Below are 16476 nucleotides of genomic sequence, written 5' to 3'. Positions count from 1 at the left end.
CAGGAGCCCTGGACCGCAGGAGAAGGGGTCCCCAGGGCCCGCAAGCCAGAGAGAGGCCAGAGGCAGGAGGCACCCAAGGCCTCCCCTCTCCTGCTAATTTGGATACGCGTTCCTCGGGGAAACAAGAAGACCCATTCAGACCCACACCAGCTGAGGAGACAGAAAAGCCAAAGAGGGGCTTTGGGAGGCCAGACGGAGAACAGGGCTCCCGGGCCCCCCGAGAGGGCTACGAGGGAGGGAAAGGGCTGCCCCCCATTTCCAAGCAGCCTGGAGGTAGGCAGCTTGAACCTGGACCCCCACCCACCCCCCGCAGGTGGTGAGGGCAGCCTGGGTCTTCTGGGAGGGGAAGTGGGGATCAAGGCAGGGTCCACCCTGTGCTGGGCTCACTGCGGGCAGCCAGAGCCAGGTGTGGGGGCAAGGAGGAGGGGGAGGCCCCAGGCAGGGGAAGGAGGCCCCAGGAGGGTGTCCGGGCATAGGGTTGTGACTCTCCCCACAGATGCCAGCATGTGACCTCACGAACACCGCGAGGGCAGGGGTCTACTGCCTGGGAAACGGTAGGCACCAAGTAAACATGCGGCAAACGGGCGAACCATCTGGTGAGAACATCCACGAGGCAGCAGGGGACACAGTGGGCAAGAACACAGGCTCAAGCGCCCACAAGGATCTCCCCGATAACAAGGAACCGACTTAGCCGCCATATTCCTTTTCCTCCACCACAACCCCTTTTCCTGCCTGGGATGCACAGACAATGGCTGGGGGTGCTGCCGCCATCTTGAGGCCATGAGGACAAAAGCTAAGAATGGCAGAGAAGGCGGCTACATAGAGCCTAGATGACTGACGTCTTCCTTGGGCACTGCACCACCCCCACCACCACCCTATTTACATGAGAAAAAACGAGCCCCCTGGTGGGGTTCAATCAGAGGATAGGTCTCTGTCTTGTGTAGCCAGACTGAATCCCTCGCTGATACAGCAAAAAAATAATGCTGAATACTTTTATTAAAAAGTTACTTTCAATTTAATTCTTTTCAGTGCTTCTGATTACATCAAAAGGCAGGTCTCAGATTGGGGCTGGTAAGTCTTGAACACCGCTGCACACTTGCCTTTCTCCCTTTTTAATAAAGCAATAGCAGGCCTTGGGCTCCGAGCCTCCCCTGGGCTACAGCATCCAGCTAGAATTTAATAACATTGTTTTGTTTCCACTGAATTTATTTTTATGATTATGAATTCTATTTATGGCAAAGGAGGCTTGTTTTCCATTTGTAGTAGTGCTATAAAATTTCCCTTTTAAATAAATGTATTTAAGTTTTTTAAAAGTGAATTTACTTAAAGAGAAACGGTAAGAACACACTCACAGGGAATGTGGGGGTATGTGGGTGGCTACTACCCAGCCCTGCGCTTTGCCCTTCCGCTGCTGGGGACAGTGTGCCCCCCCCACCCCCGGCAAGGTGGGGGAGGCCGGGAAGGTTAGGGCCAGCCCTCCGATGCCGGATGGGGGCTGAGTCTGTCATCCGTCCAGCCCGGGGCAGCGAGTGGGTGGCTGGACCGACCCCCCGGCGCCGGGAATCTCTAGGCGAAGCCTCGGAGTCGTGGGCTGGGCAATCAGGCGACGAGCAGTGCGCAGCGGTTTGAAGCTGTCCTGGTAACCAAGCCACTAACTCAAAGTCCCGGGCTCCTTCCAGCCCGCCTTGTGAGGGCCAACTTCAAAAGCAGGGGCTCCAGCAGCTGGAGTGACCTTTTGCTAATTAGCTCGGGCTGTTTGCTCTGCCGCGCCAGCTGATCTCTGGACAGCAGCTCTAACTCCAGTCACTGCCGCCTGTCACCATCAGGCAGATAAATAACTCCGCTCCGGGAGAGGTGGGGGAGGGGCGCCTGGTGAGGGAGCTGCTGGAAGGCCGGGGGAGGGGCGGGATGCGCAGGAGGGGAAGGTCGGTGGCCTTGGGCAAGTCACAGGTAGGTCCTGCCGGCCTCACCGGGAAGAGTATCACCCCTACTCCCCAGGGAAGACAACTGAGGCCTGGGGAGGGGCCTTACAGAGGGGGCTGGGCTCCCGCTCTCCCGACCCCCAGACCCCTGTCTCCCCGACAGGCCTCCCGCCGCGCCCACAGGCCCAGCGAGGCTGGCTGTGGCTCTGTCCCCGGTGCTGAACCCAGGACAGGCCAAGGGCTGGGCCGGGGCCAGCGGGGCACCTGGGGTCATCAGAGCACATAGAAGGTTCCTTCTGGCCTCTTAGTCATTGCTTCAGTAAAAGCAACTTCTAGGGACGAGGCCTTAGGACCAGGAAACGGAGGAGGAGGGAGGCAGGAATAGAACTGGAAAGTTCAACTCGCTGCATGACAAAATGTTCTGTCTGTAAGGGATCTCGGGAACAATGCGCCCCGCACCCACGTTCCTGGGGAACCAGTGAGGTGTCCGGGCTCCTCTGCCAGACCCTGCAGGAGCCCCAGGCCATCTGCTCTGCCACCTGCCTTCTGAGGTGGCCCGGGCTGGGAAACATCGACCCATTCGTTCATCCAGCATCTGCAACCTGCCAGGCTCGGGAGGCTGACGGAGCGGAACACGCAGCCTGGAGTGAGTGCGAGACAAGACGGAGACGTGTGGGTCTCGGGGCGACTCGGGGCCGAGGCCGCGGGGAGCCTGGACCGGTTTGGGTGAGCCTGAGCTCGGCGTGGGCTGCGAAGGGCGGGTGCCTCTGGCAGGAGGGACAGAACAAGCATTCACAGGATGTGATGAACCAGAGACCCTCCGTCCCATATACTCAGAAGGGGGCAACACCCAGCACCGTTTCTTGAGTGCCTACTGTATACAAATAATTCGCACATCCCAGTGAAGGCTCCCCTCACACAAGAGGTTGCCACCTCCACTTTACAGATGATAAACGGGGGGTCGGAGATGGTAAGTGACTTTTCCAAGATGTTACATCCAAACGTCAGCAGGATGAGGTCTGGCGGGCACCAAAGTCACCCCCAGGACAGACGGACTGGGGAGACGGTGTTCCACACAAGGGCTGAGGTGGGAAGGCACAAGGCCGTTGCCAGGGGTCTCGGCCAAAGGCCTGCTCTGGCTGGCCCGTGCCATCTCCGGCCCCCACGGCCACGGCCCGGGTCTGAGATCAGCGCGGCCAAGCATCTCAAGGTACTGGTGTGGTTAGAGCGGACCCTGACCCCAGACCACCCACCCCGCCCTCTCAGCAACCCTTCGCCACAGGGGACACGCGTCAGGACAGTCCTTGGGGACACGCCCATGTTTCAGACAGGGAAACCGAGGTCTACGGAGGGGCAGGTGCTGGGCACTGTCCCCTGGAGTGAATGGTGGTGACAGGGTCAGAACTCAGCCCCCCACCCCAGACTTTCTTCAGGTCAGCTGGAGGGACGCGGCCGCGGCGGGGAATGGACGCACATCCTCACACCCTACCCTCCTTCTAGGCGTTCCTAGAGGGACGGTGCCCAGGCCTGGCAAACAGCAGGCACTCAAGAGACGGCTGGAGGAACAGTGACCAGGCGGCCCAACCCGCCTGGTGGCCCCACTCAGCCCTCTCGCCCCGCCTCCCACACGCCCCCTGCTCTGGCCCTGAACCTCACCGGGGCTTGCCCCACCTCAGGGCTCCCTCCCCCACTGCTCGCCCTGCCCTTTTTCTCAAGGTGGACCCCCTCCACGGTCCCCTCCCAGAAGCCTCGGAGAAGGCTGGGGAGCCACGCGACCACCAGCAGGAAAGGGCATGCCTTTGGAGGTTCTAGAAGGAGTCTCTGCTCCTTCATTTAATGAAGGCCCGGATGCCTCCTCTCGTGGTCTGTTAGAACCCACAGAGCCTAAGCACCAAAGTCACTTTAAATAAACCCAATCCACAGAATTCCTCAATGCCGGAACACAGCAGGCGAGCGATGTATTGCAGAACCCGAGACCCCGAAGCCCACTTTTCAGTGTCTGGAGTCTTCACCCACTGCTGGTCACATGAGACAGGACAAGCTAGCTCCACGGGCCGGGCCACCTCCAGGCACCAGCACCAGCGCCGGAAAACCTGCACATCAGTCCCAGGACTGCGCGACGTGCCCACGGCCTGGCGAACCCCGAGGCGCAGGGGGTATCTGGTTTCTGACAGCACCAAGGAAGCCAAGCCCCCAGCGGACGCAGCACAGCCGGGTCAGCAGGACGGCCACGGTGCCACTGGGGTAGCAGCCTCAAAGCCCTAGGCATTCGATTCAGCATCTTGGATCATTTTCCCAGGTAAGAACCCATTTTGGGGAGCACCTGGGGTGGGGGGCTCAGTCGGCTAAGCCTCCGACTCTTGATTTCCGCTCAGGTCATGATCTCACTATTCTTGGGGTCGAGCCCCGCGTCAGGATCTGGGCTGACAGCGTGGAGCCTGCTTGGGATTCTCTCCCCCAGCCCAACCTCTCAAAAAATAAACATTAAAAAAATAACCTGTTTTTCAAATACACGGTATCCGTCGGTATTCACACACGCTGCATCCTTCACACGCTGCACAACGCAAACGCACTGTAACACGCCCGTTCCCATAAAATGGCGGGAGAGCACTGGACGCATCCGGGGAGGACGGCGGGCAGGCCCCGAGCCCCAAGCCCCCAGCTCCTCTGCTCCAACCCGGAGGTGGCTCAGGCCTCCTCTGCCCACGCTCTCCGGCCGAGGGGCGGCACCTGCGACCGGCGACGCCTGCTTCCGGCAGATCTGACCCTGTCTGTCTCCAGGCCAGCATGCACTGGCCCTCCCCCGCGCTGAGAGCACCCCCCCTTACCTTCGGGTCAGGGCCCGCCCGTGACCTGGCGCGTCCCAGTGCAGGCTGGTGGGGTCCTTCCCGCGGGGCTCATGCGGACCTCCTCCTCACTCCACGGCCGGGGGGACGATATGGGTCCAGGCGAAGTGTAGGCCAGTCACCAGGGCAGCTGCCACTGCATCGAGACAGAACGGGGACAGTGGTGAGCAGGTGCAGGAGCCACGGGGACACCATCACTCTGTGCTGACTGCACAGACCTCCACGGGAGGCCGGGACTCCCCCATACACGATGAGGCCACACCAGTGAGGGGAGAAGAACCCGCAGGCAGAGCATGGATGGACAGACGGACGACGGACGGACGGACGACGGACGGACGGACGGACGGCGGGGGCGGGGGGCGGCTGGGTCACAGCTGCCCCCCACCCCGTGGCCCAGGTGTTGGGGGAGACTGGCTCTGATTCCCTTGGCCGCCCCGACGGAGGCAGGCTGAGCAAAGACCCCCGGGCACGTCCAGTGCTCCCTCCCAGGCAGGCCCCTCCCTGCAGACCCCCACCTCCACCCCAGAGCATCCCTGCTGGGAGCGGAGGGCAGGGAGTCCAGACCAGGCCACCACTCAGGAGGGACCAGCCGGGAAGCACACCCGCGCTGTGACTGCCATAATGGGCCATCTGCCCACAGCCGGGCCTCCTCACCTGCCCCGGGGGCTGGATCACTCATTCATTCCTGCCTTCCGTCACCGGATCAACCCCAGTGACAATGAACAGGGTGCTTGCTGAGCACCTGGATGCACCACCCCATTCGCCCACACTCTCCACTCATTTGGTCCCCGTTTTGCAGACAGGGAAACCGAGGCTGAGAGGGTATCTTCTTGCCAGGACACACACAAAGGTGCAGCGTCGGGGCAAAGCCTGGGGCCACGATGCCACCACACTCCACGTGTGTTAAAGAAGGCTTGTAGTCCAGCTGGGGAGGGGGACACTGCTAGGGGGCACGGAGGGGGGGCACCACTAGGGGGCAAAGGGGGCGCCACTAGGGGGCATGGGGAGCACCACTAGGGGGCACGGAGGGGGGGCGCCACTAGGGGGCATGGGGAGCGCCACTAGGGGGCACGGAGGGGGGCGCCACTAGGGGGCATGGAGGGGGGCGCCACTAGGGGGCATGGGGGCGCCACTAGGGGGCACGGAGGGGGGGCTCCACTAGGGGCCATGGAGGGGGACCGCCACTAGGGGGCACGGGGGGGGCACCACTAGGGGGCACAGAGGGGTGCCCAGAGGCAATGGCACCTTCCGGACGAGGGGGTTCTAGAAGCAAGCTAGCGCACCCTGAGGCCCTACAGGCTGAGCGGTGACCCTCAGGAGGGCCTGGGCAGGAGCCAGGGTGGTTCCCCCCCTTCCCCCCGCCCCCGGTCTGCACACACCCCCAAAACCCCCCAGGCTCCTGGGCCGGGAGCGGGATTGAAAGGCGAGAAGGAACCTGTGGGAGCGCGTGTGCAAGCGGATGAGTGAGTGGCACGTAATTACCTGAAATTGTGGCTTAGAAGCGGATGTAAATAACCAAAAAATACGTGGGGAGGTGGGGGAATGCTCATCCATTAGAGCTAATTACCTAACAGCTAATTGAAATAATAATGGGCTGCATTTGAATATGCTAACAAGGCCAAACCTGTCTTGGAAAAGGTAATTGGGATAAAAAGAAGGAGCTCAGAAGCTCGGGCCCGCCGGCCCTGGAGGAAGCTTCCAGGCTGAACCCACAGCCCAGGGGCCAGGACGCCTCCTTCCCACCCCACCCCCGGCCTCTGTGCACGCTGGCCGCCTCCTGGAGCATCCACTGGCCAGCGACTTTTGTCCTCTCCAGGGTCCTCGCAGCCCCAGCTACGCAGCCCAGTGCCTCACCTAGCGAAGCCCCAGAGAAGCGAGAATGCGTGCTCGCTGAGTGCCCACTGTATACCCAGCCCCGCTCTGCAGAGTCCCAAGTCACACAGGAAACAGCCTCAGAACCACGGGGCGGGCTGCAGTCTCCGCTGGCCCCACGCAGGGCCAGGGCCTGGGTTCAGCAAGGCCGTCCGGAGGGGGAATGTGAGCCCGGGCCACCGCGCACGCGAGCAGAAGCTAGGCCACCCCACAGGGAGCTCCCAGGTCCCTCTCAGCCGGTGAGTGGTCTGTGTTCTGAGACCTGAGTGCCAGGTGCCTGGCCTGGAGCTTTCACTGCCACCAGCATGCCCTGCGGACCCACAGCTCACACGTGCATGCTCACACACACGTACACGCGCATGCACGCCTGTGCACGCACACACACTCTCCTCACAGGCACACCGGCCTCAGGCATCCGCACGTCCGCTCTGCCTGGACCTGAGCTGCAACCCGGCACCCAGCACCCAGCACGCTGCCCCGCAGCCGCCCGCACAGGGCCCGGAGGGGCTGAGCCGCACGGGGGCCTCCAGGCTGGTATGCAGCCCCTGCACCCTGACCCGCCTACCTCAGGATCCCACCTCCGCTTGCCCCAATCTGCCCACCAGGGCATCTCTCTGGTGCCAGTCCTGGCACCAGCCACGAGCTCCCGTCGGCCCGCAGGGCCTGGCAAGAGGCCTCGGGCTGAGTTCTTACAGGAAGCGAGCTGGTTGGAGAGCATTAGCGTGGCACTGCTTCTGGAAATCCACGGGTGCGAACACCTCACCCACAGGGGATCCGTGGCTTCTGAGGCAACTGGGGTTCAGGAGACACACGGGGAGACCCCGGCCCTGGGGGCTGTCAGGTGCAGGTGGGTTAGGGGAGGTTCTGGGTGGCGCAGGCTGCAGGAGGCCAGAGAGGAGGAGCCCTGGAAGGCCGCGCCTCAGTTTCCCCTCTGCAGAATCGGGAGGATGATGAGCACCTCACGCTGGGTCACAGCCCAGGCTTGTCTGAACTCAGGCCTTGGGGACCCAAAGCCTCTGAGACCACCTGGGCTGGAGGGGCCAAAGGCGAGGACCCACCCCGCAAAATGCACACACACACACCTTGCATCTGGGGGTGCACTAGGGCCCCCCCAAAACCCTCCGGGAGCCATAAGTCCCCAGGTTATAGACGGGCGCATACCCACGCAGGAATCTGTGGATGGAAAACTGAGGCCCAAACCCATCAGTCGAACTGCGTCAGGGCCAGAGTGGATCCCATTACAAAGACAGGTAAACCGAGGTTCCGAGACGCCAAGCAGAACCGGCCCCAGATCACACAGCGGGGAGGGAGTGGATACGAGGCCTCCCTCCCCTGTGCGCCGTCGGGGAGGGGTCCCGGCAGCCCCACACACACACCCAGGGCCCCTGAGGATGCAGAGGCAGCGGCCTCTGGAGGAGGAGGTGGGAGGGGTGCCCCACATCCTCCTCCGCCTTCCAGGGCTCAGCGTAGACTTGCGAACGTCAGGGTGAGGGGTGGGGAAAGCGACTGGGCCCAAACTTGACATTTGCATTTCAAACACTTATATCAGCAAAACAAATAACAGTAATTATACTATTTGCATATTTTGTGCAATGATTGTTTAGCGAGGTGAGGAGGAGGGGCTCCTGCTGATGTCAGCAGCCTGGCCTCCCCACAGCTGTGCCTGCCCAACCCGCGGGGTCCCCAGTCCCCATCCCGCCCGCCCACCGCCCACCGGAGCTGAGCAGGGGAGGACCCCGGGCAGGACGATGCTGTCCTCGGTCTGCCTTTCCCCACTACCTGGCCCGGCCTCCCCTCTAAGGAGCCAGGCCCCCACCTGGGAATTGGGGGTGCTGCTGGGTGCCGCGGGGCACTGCAGATGCCCCCCTACGCTCCTCCAGGCTTTGTTTCTCCAACACATTCCCCACCCCCCCCCCAGCATGTGGCCACCTCAGGACCTTTGCATAGGTATCTCCTTGCATGGAAGGCTTCCTCCCAGATCTACCCACGACTAGATCCTTACCATTCATGGCCCAAGCCCAATGTCACCTCCCAAACACCCTGATGGGACAGGCATGCCTGCCCTTGCCCGGACCAAGAATTCCAGCAGGCCCGGGCTGACCTTGAGCCTTGGAGGGCACAGCCAGTCTTCTTCCCTCAGTGGCAGAGCCCACGGCCTGGCGCACGTGGGCCCTCAGCAATCGGGATGCACCCGCTCAAGTCCCCTGTCTACTCAGCAGCATTAGTCAGGCGCCTACTGTGAGCCCGGGGGGCCAGCACTGACCCCACGGAGGAGGAATGGGTGGGTGGGACTCGTCCAACTCAGAGCGGAGCCAGAACCGCGTGGCAAGTGGAGGAGGTCGGCAGGCAGGCAGGCCAAACCACCCCAAGGTGCGCAGGGGTCTTGCTTAGAATCCCAAGCAGACCCCTCCGCGGGTTCTATGGTGGATGGAGTCTTCCTGGGGCAACCTGAGGGCGTGCGTGCCCCACATCAGGTTCTGAGCTCACCTCTGCCCCCCAGTGACCTTGCTCCGGCCCTCCCACCCCCCACCTCTCCCCTCTGCCCACAGGGTGGTGGGGAGGCGTCAGGGTAAGCTCCATGCCAAAGGGTCTTGACTGTGGCTGCTGGACCCCTCCTAGGCCAGCCCTCGCAAGGCTCCAGGTGGCAGGTCCCATGCTGGTCCCAGGCCTGCGTGACACCCGTGAACATGCGCGGACCACATGGAGGGGGCCGCCTCTGGGGTGCATAAGCTGTGTGGCCTAGGATCTCACTCCGCCCCAGGTCACAGCCCTGCCAGGCGGGTCCAAAGAATGCCCAGTGGGGAGGGGGTGTGGCCTAGGGTCTCGCTCCGCCCCAGGTCACAGCCCTGCCAGGCGGGTCCAAAGAAAGAATGCCCAGTGGGGAAGGGGTGTGGCCTAGGGTCTCGCTCCGCCCCAGGTGGCAGGAGCTGGGGGGGCCAGGCCCGACAGGTGCTGGGCCAGGGCAGGTGAGACCCACAGGTGTGGGAGCCGCTCAGACAGGCTGGGAGGGGCTGCGGGGGGGGGGGGGGGGCCGGGTGCTGAGATGTAGGGGGAGGGCAGGAGAGCCGAAGACCAGCTGTGGCTTGGCACACAGCTCTGCCAGTTGGATGCGTGCGTGCGTGCGTGCGTGGCGCGTGTGCGCGCGTGCGTGTGTGTGCGCGCGCGCTGGGTCTATTGTCTCTGCGTGTCGGTGTTGATGGTGCATTAGACTGTGTGTGTTTCTGACTCACGGGTCCGTGTGTGCCTGACCATACGTGCTGGGTCCACGTGTGCCTGTTTCTGGGTGTGTGTTTGTGTATCTGAGTGCGTGTCTGGTGTTGCGTGTGTCTGTGATCCGTGCACGTGGCTGGCTGTGTGTGACTGAGTGTGCATGGTGGGCGCTGTTTCTGTGGGCGCTGCTGGGGGGCTGGGGGGAGGGGCGCGACCCCCACCCCGTCAGGCTGGGAGAAGGAGGTGGCCCCACATGCCCTTCCCTTCCTGTCCTGCTCTCCTTCCCACATCCCAGCTGGGCCAGGACCCGACCCGGAGACCACACAGGCGCCCCCTCCTCACGGAGAAACTGAGGCTCAGAGAAGTGACGTCATCCGCCCCAGGTCACACAGAGAAGCCAGGGTCCGTGCCGGCTGTGTCTGACCTCTTGCTGTTTGCAGGGTGGGCTCCAATGCGTGACTTGACAGGTGTCATGAGTAACCCCATTTTGCAGATGAGGAAACTGAGTCCCAAATGCATTCGGAGACTTGCCCTAGGATATTGCTAAACTGGGCTAACAGCCTCTGCTTTTGCCTGAAAGTCGGGCAGCGGCGGCTAACAGGACTGTCCCAGTGGTGATTACGGCTTCGCTTCGCAATCCCAGTGCCGGCTGCACACGGTTCCTCTTCCCTCCTCCCTTTAATCTCTTCCCACTCAGCCTCCGCGGCAGCGACGTCGTGGGAAAGCCAGAGCCCTGAGACTTGGAAGTGCAAATGAGGCCCCTTCCCCCGGTAAACTGTGAGGAGCAATTAACTCCTAGCTTCACACCCCACAGCCCCACAAATTCCAGATGGAGTAAACAGTTAAATATGAAATATTAAGCCATAAAAAAAAAAAAGCTAGATGAAAACAGAATTCAATACTTATCAGTCCTCAGGAGGGAGACAGGCTTTCCAGGTTCCAGAGGAATAGAATAAATTGTGAAAGAAGAGAAGATTTGACCATATAAAACAAGGAAAAGGAGCATAAGAAAACAACAAAAATTAAAAGATATACAACATACAGGGGGAACTATGTGTAGCAAACGTGACAGGGCACTGATACCTGTCTTCGTTATGTAAAGGACGCGTTCCAATTAATTAGGGAACCACCAACAATGCATAAACAAATGGATAGAGGAACAGACACACAGGAGAAAATACAGGTGGTTAACAAATACGTGGGGCAATGCTCAGCCTCTTGCATAATCAGGGAAATGCAAATTAAAAAATGCAGTCAGACACCATTTAGGCTCATTAAAGAAACAACTATCTAAAAACAAAAACACCCTCCCCAAAAAACAAACAAACAAACAAACAAACAAAAAACCCTCTAAAGATAATACCCAGTGCTGGCAAGGTCATGGTGAGACTGGCAGAGTTCTTTTGGAAAGTCCTTTGGCAATACGGATCAAAAGCTCTCAAAATGAGCATAGCTTGCAGCAGACAGCTCGCCAAATGGTAAACTAGAACTTTTCCTTCGAGATCGGGAACAGCACAGGGATGCCAGTTACCATCACCTCTGTTCAACGCTCCGCTAGTGGTCTCAGCCATTAGTAAGGCAGGAAAAAGAAATAAAAATGATACACTTCAGAAAGGAGGAAACAAAACTGTAGTTATTCACAGGTGGTATAATTGTGCGCATAAAAAAAAAATCCCAAAGAACGCATAAATACAGTAATGGATAAGAGAGCTTACTTAGAGTGCTGAATATGAAATCCATACACAAACATGGACGGGATTTGTATACATCTGCAGTAAGCAGAAAATAAACATTTATTAAAAAGTCAACACTGCAAATTGATCTATAGATTCCCTGCAATTGCAATCAAACTCCCAGCAGATTTTTTTCTTTGCACGGAACTTGAGAAGCTGACTCTGAGTTATGGCCGTAAATAACCAGGCTGAGTGGGGGGGGGGGGGGTTTACTCTATCCGATAGTTATAATTTATCACGCAGCTGCAGTAACTGATCCAGTGTGGTCTTGCTACGAGATCGAACAAACGAACCCAGGGATCAGAACAGAAAACTCAGAAACTGACCTAGGAATTAGCCCTTGATAGGACAAAGGAGGCAAGGGAAGGAATGGAGAATTTGCCGAGAAGTTGGATTTGCGTACGGGGAGGGGGGGGAACCCCTACCCCAACCCCTACCTCACGCCACACACAAAATGGATTCCAGGTTGATTACGGACCTAACTGGGAAAAGAAGGACTTGCATATTTTAGAAGGATAGCATAAAAAAATAGATTGATGCCCCGGACGCAGGGAAGGGTTGTTTCCCACTCACCTGAGAACGTGTTGATAAACCGTACTATGTAAAAGAATCTCTGCCCTTCAAAATATACCATGAAAGAGGAAGAACGCAAGCCACGAATGTGGAAAGGTGGACATCTTTCTACTTGCAGAGAGAATGCTGTCTCACCAGGAACCCGTGAGCTCCTACCGGTTCACGCAGACGGGAGATGCCTCGGTAATGAAACGGGGAGAGGTCCTGAAAAGGCATTTCACAGACGAGGGCATCCTAATGACCGGGAACCCAAACCACAAGAGACGCTCAGCTTCTCATGGAGGAAAGCTTCAAAAGCGGAAGGGCACCTTGTGTTACGGAAGGGATCGCCATCATCCTCTGCTCTGGTGTGAGGTTTACCACCGCGCTGGGACACGACGCGGTGCGAAGCCGCACGCACCGCCAGGGGCGACCCCTCTCCCGGGTGTAAACCTTACGCACACGCACACCGGAAGGGATCCGGACAGGTGCATCCCAGCCCCACCCCGGAAACGACCCTGATCCAGTTCTGGGACCGAGCGAAGATGTACCAGGAGCACCTCATGACGGTGGGCAGACCCCAAACGGCGTCGGTCGACAGCACGAGGCCAGAGGAGACGACGTGTGCGATGGTCGGGTACATTTCTATGAAGGTCAAACACAGGCTGACCCAGGAGCAGTTGTTTGGGGATGCGAGCTGCCTCGCTCGGGAAGGAAAACAGGGCTGTGATCAGGGAGGAGGAGAACCCGTGCCGGCTCCCTGGACCATGTCTTAACCTCGACCGTGGTCACTCATTCGTCCGCTCGATGGTTTCTTCCTTCCGTTCCTCATCCATGGTTTTTCTGTATTATCCTGCACGTACCGTGAGTTACGTCTCGCAACCGTACAAAATCACGGGGGTGTGGGAGGAAAGCCCGTGACCTTGAGCCAGGAGGCTTCCTCCCAAGAACCAATCATAAGGAAATAACCCCAAAGAGGAGAACAGATATATGGCCAAAGATCTCCACAGCCACTTAATATAGAAGAGAACACGAAGGGAGAGAATGACTACATCAATTATAGCACACCCTCACGGAATACTGCACCGTCATTTTGGTGATGTTGATGAATACTCTGCAACTTGGAAATCGCTCAAGATCAGCGAGCGATCGGACCCAGCAAGTCCGTTCCCAGACGGAGACACAAACACAAATCCAGTAAACACACGGTCGGGGGTGCTCTTAACAACACGGTTCAGAGCAGCCCAAACTCACGCGGCCTGGAGGTCTACCAGCGGGAGAAGGGGGGCGCGGACGGGGTGTCTCCATAGCAGGAATGGCATTCGGCGGGGAGGACAGGAAAACTGTCGCGTCCAACACCAAGGGCAAGTGAATCTCACCAGCAAAATGTTCAGCACGAGAGGCCAGACATAAAGAGCGCGTGACCTATGAGTCCGCTCACACGAGCGTGCAAAGATGGACAGACCCACAGCGACAGAAGGGTCCACACTGACTGCTCTGGGAGGGGACTGGCCCAGGCAGGCCTGAGAAGGCCCCGGGGCGCCGTCCTGCCTCCTCTGGACCCCGGTACTGGCCAGACCACGTCAGAAACGCACCGAGCGGTAACCTGGGGTTTCCGAACTTTTCTGTATGTAGGCTACACGTCAATTTCTTACAAGCTTTTATTTTTTTTTTTTTTGAGCATAACTGATACCAACTCTGTAGCCAACTCTCATCTCAGAGGGAACAAAGACCAGAAGGAAATTCTCTAAGGAGCCGACGCGCTCAGCCCTGGGTGGCGATCCATGGCCTCCTCCTGCCCCCGGCAGCCTCTCCGCACCTTCTTCGGTGAAGACATCCGGAGACAGCTTTCAAAATCAAAAAATCAGGAACAGGCCATGATACACGCTTAAATGCCTGGCCAGAAGAGAAATCCACGCGTGTGCGCTGACTGGCACACTGTGGTCCAGGACGGCGGGCGGACCCCCGCCCGGCCCTGCAGCCCGGCCTTCCTCCCGACAGGACCTGTCGTGCCAGTCTGCTGAGCAGAGTCAGACAGAGCTCGGGGGTGCAGCCGGGGAGGCGGGGGGACTGCGGCAAAATGGAGGCAGGGATCTCCAGGAGGCACGCACCTCACGAGGGGGATGTAAGAGCCGTAAATCTGATACGCGCTTATTAGAAATAAGAAAATGAGGCTTGGGATCTGCTTGCGTGCTGAAATGAGGCTGAGGTTCCCTCGGACTCTAATTAGCTAAACTTCGGTGAGATGTTGCATCGCGGGCGTGACAGAAAAAGGCGCGCAGACAGACGTGAGACATCCAGAAGAGCCAGGGACAGCTGTACGGGGTGCCCTGGAAAATACCGGTCAGAGGCAGGTTCGGAAGGCAGCCGTGCCCCCTCGCTGCCAACTGCTCCTCCCTAAAGGCCATCCAGGCCGGTGCTTGCGGGAAGCCTGGCCCCCAGCCCGCGTCCAACCAGCCTGGGTGCCCGTGTCTCTTCCCACTGCCTCGAGCTGACCTCCAGTGCCGACGGCGATGAGGGCAGTTGTCTGTGAGCTCATGGGGCCCTGACTACCTTCCAGGCCTTACTTCTCTAGGAGGTGAGGCCTGTTTTTAGACCCACTCTACAGGCGTGGAAACCGAGGAGCAGGGGACAGCTCGCTGCGATCCCCACTGGTCACCCTGCCCAGCAGCCCCCATTAGGCAGGCCGCCTCCCTGCGGGACGTGGCGCCTGGTGGGGAGGCCCACGGGTTGCTTCCGGCACCCCGTTCCCAGATCCACAGGTGATCTGCTGGGGATAAACACCGCACGAACATGCTCCCAGAAGAACAGGTGGGGGTGGGGGACACCCCTGAAAAGGGCCCGAGGTCACGGGGGAAGAGAGTGAATTTGGCAGATGCCGATCACACACACGTCCTGGGGTCCACCGGCTGCCCTTTCTCGCCGTGAACCCTCTCGACAGATGAGAAAACGGTCCCCCGAGAAGCCGGAAGGCCAGCGGGGACAGGAACAATTACCCCAGGCCCACCTTGGGGCCGCATTCCAGCTCGTGGAAGGCAGCAGGGGCTCCGTCCTACACGCCCCGCCCCAGCCCAGCAGCCGGGCCACGGTCTCAGGCTCATCTGCCTTCTGCGCGTGGCAATATGGGCGCGCGACCCTGCCCCTGCCCCCTCTGGAGTCTGGCTGGACACCATCTTTCCTGCCAAGAACGGTGGGGGCTCCTCTCCTCTGTGCCCCGGGAAGAGGGCCATCCCTAGCTTCCAGCGCATTCTCCCCACCCCTGCCAGCGAGCCCAGGTCACAGAGAGCAGTGGTTCCCCAGGGTCTCCACCTGAGTGGCAGGGGGCTCAGCCTTGAACACCGGCCTGGACCAGTCAGCTCAATGCCACCTCTTCCAAGAAGCCTTCCCAGGCTGTCCTACCTAAGGAAGCCACCCAATGGTTATAAGCAGATCCCCCGCCCGGGCTCCCTCTTCTGTGCTCCCTCACATCACCCCCACTGACTGTCAACTCCCTACGGATGGGAATCACATCCGTCTCCCCCACGGCCGCGCCCCAGGGTCCGCGCCAGCACAGGCCTTAGCACACAGCAGGAGCTCAGTAAGTGCACACTCCACCAGGGCACGGCCTTTGTCACGCAGGCCCCTGGGCCTGGCACGGGGGGGCCCAGCTAGATTTGCCGAGGGGATGTTTGGGGTGAATGACTGGGGATCAGCGAAGCCACGACCAGGCCAGGTCTACAAGCCGGGGCCATGAGCAGGGGTCTGTGTCCACTCCTCTGCCTCTGGGCAGGGTCTGGCATGAGCCTGTGTCAGTGAGCTCGCTCCTGCCTGCCGCGTGGGCCCCTGACCCTGGCGGGGGCAGCCCCAAGGGGGAGGGGGGGGCTGGCATTGGGAGGGGGCTGGACAGGGCTGCTCCGGTGCTCCTACCCCGGACCAGAGTAGGAGCAAAGGCTCCCAGCACCTGAGTCAGCAGGAGGGTGCGAGTGGACCCAGTGAGCAAGAGGACAATGGTCACAGCCCTGGCCTGGCTGGGACACGGGAGGACAGTCTTTCGGGAGGACACGGGAGGACTCATGGCTTTCACGGCGCTGTGCACCTACGACGCCTCGGGATGTGAAACAAGAGCTACGGGGCACAGAGGCACAACCAGCTCCTACGGCACTTTACTCCCCCCTGCAAACCAGCTCCTATGGTACTTGGCTCTCCCCTGAGCACCGGGGGCCCCGCAGTGGGCAGCAGCCACACCCCGGCTTGCAGACCGCTGGGGTCGGGGAGACAGGAGTCTGACGGAAAGGGTTTGTTTGTTTTTTTTTCCAGGAATGAATCTGGAGCCGGTGCCAGTGAGGCCGGTTCCAAAGCCCC

General features: G+C 59.9%; 1 protein-coding gene across 2 annotated transcripts in view; it reads right to left on the bottom strand.

The window, feature by feature from the left end:
* The window catches only part of ELFN1 (extracellular leucine rich repeat and fibronectin type III domain containing 1), a 60367-nt gene that overhangs the window by 21208 nt on the left and 22683 nt on the right, over window positions 1–16476 (bottom strand). For both annotated transcript variants that reach the window (XM_045048074.1, XM_023246428.2), the window contains exon 2: window positions 4751–4904. The gene's annotated coding sequence lies outside the window, so the exon portion shown is untranslated. The remainder of the gene's footprint in view (window positions 1–4750; window positions 4905–16476) is intronic.

This window comes from Felis catus, chromosome E3 (genome assembly GCF_018350175.1).
Source record: "Felis catus isolate Fca126 chromosome E3, F.catus_Fca126_mat1.0, whole genome shotgun sequence".
Taxonomy (NCBI): domain Eukaryota; kingdom Metazoa; phylum Chordata; class Mammalia; order Carnivora; family Felidae; genus Felis; species Felis catus.
This window is presented reverse-complemented; position numbering and strand designations above follow the sequence as displayed.